Genomic DNA, 6,999 nt, shown 5'->3' with positions numbered 1-6,999 from the left:
CCCCACCGGCAACGGGGGAGAAACGGGGGTCCCAACCACCTTAGCTGTTCCAGCAGGCCAGTCAGCAGGGAGAGCGGCCGCCTCTCCCACGCTCACAGACGCTGTAGGTCCCAAAAAACCTACAGGTTGGTGCTCCGGGTAATCCCAATGCGTTCCAGTGTTAAAAATCGTTTTTTGGGGTAGGAAAAGGCAGCTTAATAGTGGTTCTCACTTGGAGCTCACGCTTGGTGCGACTAGTCAGTTCAGCGGCTAGGCCCCGCCCCTCAGTAATGAGCATTTTTAATGTATTTTTTTACTCTTTTAAACTTAACTTGTGTTTACTTATTCAATTTTTAAAACTTTTTTACACTTTTAAAATTTGTATGTTTTTTTTTTTTTACTGTTCGCCCCTAATTAGCAGTAAGCAGCACTTACAGTAAATTCCCCAATTTCCCATAACTCCCACCCACCCCAGCTAGCAAAATATATAATTTTAAAATATTTTAATCAACTAATGAAATAAAATTGAACCCCTGAGGGTTGAAAAAAAATTAAGTTAACCCTCAGGGGTTAAAAATAAATAAAATCAGATCACAGTACAATACTGTGATCTGTATTTTGATCACTGTACTCAGTGATCAACTGGCAGGGAAGGGGTTACATTTTTTTAGGACTGGGTAAAGGGGGTTGGGATTTTTTAAACTTTTTTAAAACATTAAAACCCTTTTTTTTTTTTTTTTTTTTTTTTACTTCTTAAAGCTTTTTTTACAAAAACTTTTTTTTAACATTAACCCTCAGGCTAGCCTAACACCAAATTCCCCAATTCTCCACGAACTTCCACCCACCCCAGCTAGCTAAATATATAGTTTTAAAATGTTTAAATTAATTAAAATAAATGTAACCCCTGAGGGTTCAAAAAATAACAGTTAACCCTCAGGGGTTAAAAAAAATCAGATCACAGTAAAATGTAGTGCCTGCCAATTGATCATTGAAGGGGTTAATTTTTTATTTAAAATTGTTTAAAGGGGGGGGGGGGAGAGGTGGGATTTTAAACTAACTTTTTTTTTTTTTTTTTTTTACACAGGGAGAAGATCACTGCTGATCTGTCTTCCTGCACTTCACACTGAACGCGGAAGCACAGGGAGGCAGATCAGAAGTCCCTGTAGCACATGTGCTCACTCTGACAGCCTGTCAGAGCGATCACAGCTGCAGGGTGTTACAAAACTGTTATTTAACCTGGATTATATTGACTATTTTATGATACTTTGGCTTCGGTACGTGAATGCTGCATCTTTTTCCTGAATGTTTAGCCTCAGAAGAAGGCGCGTTTAGCAGCGCCGAAACACGTGTCAGGTAGCAGGCAGAAAGGTTAGATAGGAGCTTGGTTACCAGCTGGTCCTGTCTCTTTAGCTAGCTAGCTAGTCAGCTTATTTCTTAGTCGATTCATTTGAAGTGCGGCTTGTTAGATTGGGGGAGGTTGTGGGCGACGAGAAATTTTTATTTTTTCAGCTTTATCCTTGCTCTATATTTGTTTTTATTCTCCACCGTGCGCTCATTCCCCACTCAAAAGAGGCTGTGTTCATCACAGCAGCAAAGGTACAAGCAACACTGTATCAACTAAGCTCTGCTTCCAGACTAGCAATTTAGCTACTTAGTAATAGACCTTATTGATTTTTCACTATTTTTCTCCCTCTAAGGTGGCAACAATTTGCTACTTACGACCCCATTAGATTCTTTGTTTGGTCACTGTTAGGGGATTCTGTAGGGAGAGTTAATAGAAACATTAGTGATATCTCTCATATTTAGGATATAAACACTATCCTGAGGTACTATTACCACTTAGAGACGGATCAAACATGGTAGTGGGATCTTCTTTTGATTTTGGTTTTATTGATACTCCTTAGGTGATATCCTAAGGTTATATATCCCACCCAGGCACTACTATTTACCTATCTATATCTTCATATATTTTTTCCTTTTACCTTTTATTCTTTCTATTATAGATATGAGTATTTTATTGCAGTAATTATTAAAAGTTACATTTTATTTTTGTATATATACCATATATATATATATAATCTACTAGGTGGGCGCCCTTTTTTTTCTGACCCACCAGGTCTGCTTTTCATCTTTTTCCCGAATGGACTATAAATACCCCGGTTCGTCAAACGAACAACCGACCACCCAGCTCCTGGCGTGTGCCGCCACTTAACCCCGGTCACCTCTCCAACTACCGAACGGTCGACCACCCGGCTGAGAGCGTGTGCCATCAATTGATCACCCAGGAGTTGCGGTTTGCGGTTAACCGCAGGCTAATTGACGGCCCCAGTATATATCCGTTCGTGCCTTATCTACCGATGGTTAAACTACCGGAAGAGGCACGAACGGGGACCACCTTCAATCTGGCGTGTGGCAGCAATTAGAACAAAGAACATTGCGGTTAACCGCAGGCTAAGTGGCCCTTCACGGAGGGCTAATTTCGGATACCGAACAGCGATCACATCCAGGCAGAGAGCGGGGATTCGGGCACAACTCTGGCTGGTATTAGTTCCACGAGTTGACGCCGAGGTCCCGCTGCCTATTGTTGCACCTAAAAACATGGCCTCCATTTTCAACCTGCGACCCAAATACACAAAGACTTTCTTTCGACGGAATACAGCTACGGGTTCGTGGGTTTGAGTCGCTATTCGGTGGATTAATGCATACGGACCAGAGCTATAAAATGAGTGGTGAAAGTGCCGAAATATCTATGAAACTGTTAGTTATGTATTTTTAATGTGTTTTTGGGTGGGTTTTTGGGAGCTTGGAGAGAATTGTATTACTGTAACCGTTGGATTCAAGCTGGGCGATATCAAATTCAATTGATACATTGTATTCTCATTGGTTGATGCTTTGTGTTATCCCTGTATCCCATCAGGTCCAGAGGGGGCTGTCCCTGGACCTGAGAGTTTGCATAAATACCGATCCCTGTGTGCCATTAAAATCAGTTCTTGTTTGACCTTCAAATCGCAACCTCGACTCGTTTTGTGGGGAAAGCGTATCCTAGCTGTAAAATAGCTAGTGGGATTGTTCTACACTTACAGGATCCTTCTGGATATCGAGACAAAGTGGCTTCTCTCTCTCTCTCTACACTGGGATCCAGACCTTCCAAGCGGTCCAGCTTCCAGCTAGCCTGGGAGTAGGGATCGACCGATATTGATTTTTTAGAGCCAATACCGATACCGATATCCTGTGAACTTTCAGGCCGATAGCCGATATAATTTGCCGATATTCTGTACATTTACCATTTTGGAAAATAAAAAACTATTTCTAAAGGTAAATGCACAAAATATACATGCCACATGTAGTGGATGCAGTGTGTTTAGACAGGGGAGCTGTGTATGTGTGTGTAGTGGATGCAGTGTGTGTGTAGTGGATGCAGTGTGTGTTTGTATAGTGTGTGTATATAATGCAGTGTGTGTTTGTATAGTGTGTGTTTGTATAGTGTGTGTTTGTATAGTGTGTGTGTATATAATGCAGTGTGTGTTTGTATAGTACGTGTGTATATAATGTAGTGTGTGTATATAATACAGTGTGTGTGTGTATATATAATGCAGTGTGTTTGTAGTGTGTGTGTATATATAATGCAGTGTGTTTGTATAGTGTGTGTGTATATATAATGCAGTGTGTGTTTGTATAGTGTGTGTGTATATATAATGCAGTGTGTGTTTGTATAGTGTGTGTGTATATAATGCAGTGTGTTTGTATAGTGTGTGTGTATATAATGCAGTGTGTGTTTGTATAGTGTGTGTGTATATAATGCAGTGTGTGTTTGTATAGTGTGTGTGTATATAATGCAGTGTGTGTTTGTATAGTGTGTGTGTATATAATGCAGTGTGTGTTTGTATAGTGTGTGTATATATAATGCAGTGTGTGTTTGTATAGTGTGTGTATATATAATGCAGTGTGTGTTTGTATAGTGTGTGTATATATAATGCAGTGTGTGTTTGTATAGTGTGTGTATATAATGCAGTGTGTGTTTGTATAGTGTGTGTATATAATGCAGTGTGTGTTTGTATAGTGTGTGTATATAATGCAGTGTGTGTTTGTATAGTGTGTGTATATAATGCAGTGTGTGTTTGTATAGTGTGTGTGTGTATATAATGCAATGTGTGTTTGTATAGTGTGTGTGTGTGTGTGTATATAATGCAATGTGTGTTTGTATAGTGTGTGTGTGTGTGTGTGTATATAATGCAGTGTGTGTTTGTATAGTGTGTGTGTGTGTGTATATAATGCAGTGTGTGTTTGTATAGTGTGTGTGTGTATATAATACAGTGTGTTTGTGTAGTGTGCATTATATATGCACACACTGCATTATATATACACACACTATACAAACACACTGAATTATATACACAGTGTGTTTGTGTAGTGTATGTGTATAATAATAGTGTGTGTGTGAGGGGGCATTTTTTATTAAAACATTTTTTTTTTATATTAAATTATTTATTTTTTATATATTTAATTATTATTATTTATTTTTTGTTGTCCCCCCTACCTGCTTGTTGCCTTGCCAGGGAGGGGGGATATGTTAATCCCTGGTGGTCCAGTGGCATTGGCTTAGCTGGGGGAGGGGAGGGAAGTGGGGTGGGCAGCAAGCGTTTACTCACCTCCCAGCAGCTCCTCCAGCTCCCCAGTGTAAATCTCGTGAGACCCGCGGCCGTCAGAGCTGGCCGCGGGTCTCGCGAGATTTACACTGGGGAGCTGGAGGAGCTTCTGGGAGGTGAGTAAACGCTTGCTGCCCGCCACCCCCAGGACCGCTGGGCTTGTAATGAGCCTGGCGGTCCTGGGAGGTATTATCGGCAATATCGGTATCCCTATTGGCCGATACCGATATTGCCGAAAATACCGAATATCGGCCGATTATATCGGTAAAACCGATAATCGGTCGATCCCTACCTGGGAGTAACCGTAACACAGGTACAGCGTGATCGGGTGCTCCTGGTCTGCCTTGAATACAGAGGCAAACTGGAGGAGCGTTAACCCTGCGATATGTGGTTAACTTTAGTAAAAGCCAAAAAGGTACCCAACCACTAAAAAAACGCTGAAAACAGCAAACCTACTAAACAGTGTGCCCTCTATAAACACCAATACAATAATATAAAACAAAAAGGAAGTAGGGATGCAAAGTGTAAAATGAACACTTCTAAGGTGCAGATATAAAAATATATATACAACCTTATAATGATGAAGTAAGCGATATCTGTATAAAATAAATAAATCGCATATAGTGCATTACAGAACCAAAATATTATGACACGCAAGATGATTGTATGGAACTCACAAGATTGCAATGTAAAACAGGCCCATCATCCTCAGTCAGGCAGGATTTTTCGTATATTTAAGTATATATGGAGTAGCAGACTTTTCTATGAACTTGGAATAAAAGAAACCAAATGATAGTGCAGACAGAAAATTATATCGAAAAAATTTAATGTACAAATGCACTTACAAAAGGATCCAAGTAAAACAGCATAAAATCCACACTAAGGTGGTATCAACAGCATCAAAGTAAGTCCCCAAGTGGTGTAATCCGACGCGTTTCGTCTAGGTGACTTCCTCAGGGATTGTGGTTGTTCCATTCCAGGGGTCGCCATTTAAATCTGCCGCCGAAATTGCCGAGATGTGATGCACCTGTGTGTTTCCATCTTCATGTGCGTTTCAGCTTGGAACGCACTGAGTGTATCCGGCGTCACTTCGGTTTAGCAATCAAGAAAAAACTTCTATGCGTTTCAAACTGGAACGCATACGCGAGAAAGGAACCCCTCGGACACCAGACTACTACATAGTAAATTTAAAGTGACCCAAAATGAAAGGGTACATACTTCAACAAATAAATATAACTATAAATAAAAATAAATATAAATAAAAATCTAAATGTATATATATATATCCAGTAATATTGGGACACTTTTTCCATCTGTATATCATGAATACATTTTATTATAAAACAAGACAGTATAAAAAATGAATAATTTATAACACTCCAATGAGATTATTGTTACTCTCAAAAAGACTTCTGTGGACTTAAGAGACAAGAATTAGAAATCACAAGAAGCATAAACATATTGGTATATTAATAATAATATACAACTTATACATAAAAAATATACAAGTAATATATAAAGAAAAAAGGCATATAGTGAACAGAGACCAATAAAAAAAGGGGGAGAAAGGAAAAAGTCCAACAAAGGAAAAAGTCCAACAAAGGAAAAAGGAGAGAACCCTGAGTAATCAAATTAATCCTGTGAGGTCTATATCCATATTAAGGCCTTTTATGGCTTCTAATATGTTCTATGAAGAACTCAGAAAAGAAAGAAATACCAGAATAGGTATTTTATTTCATAATAATACGATTAGTAATGATGACAATCTTAATAATAAATGTATCCAATTAGAAAGGTTACTGATTAAAGAAACTAAAAAATGGTGGGAGATCACCTCGTTAGAACAATATCTTTCCTATAACATCATTCCACGAGGTTTAAGGGTCACCAAGATGCCAGCTTTTGGCACAGATGACACACAACTCATGGAAGAATGGAATTTAGCCAGTGACGAGTGTTCTAGAAAATATATGAAAAGCCTTATAGAATTTCAAAAAAGATCTCTTAATCTATTAGAAACAGAAATTAACTCTTTAGAGACTGAAATTATTACTAATTATGAGACTAAAATTACGGAACAAAAATACCAGAAACTAAAAGACACTATTAAAATTATAGATGATAAAATTTCCAATAATAAAGCTTCAAAATTTAAAAGGGACCAGGAAGATTTCAGGGTGGGGAACCACAGAATTTTACCCAGATCTAATCCATATAGACAATCGAGATCTTTTAGACCACGGGAAAATGGCCCCTTCTCCAATAAAAATAGTTCCAATTTAAATAGATCAAAAAAGAATTTTACATCTTATCAGGAACCCCATACTCCTAAAACAGGATCTTCACGTCTTTCAACGGCTAAGAAGACTATCAT

Source organism: Pelobates fuscus, chromosome 3 (genome assembly GCF_036172605.1).
Source record: "Pelobates fuscus isolate aPelFus1 chromosome 3, aPelFus1.pri, whole genome shotgun sequence".
Taxonomy (NCBI): Eukaryota; Metazoa; Chordata; class Amphibia; order Anura; family Pelobatidae; genus Pelobates; species Pelobates fuscus.
This window is presented reverse-complemented; position numbering follows the sequence as displayed.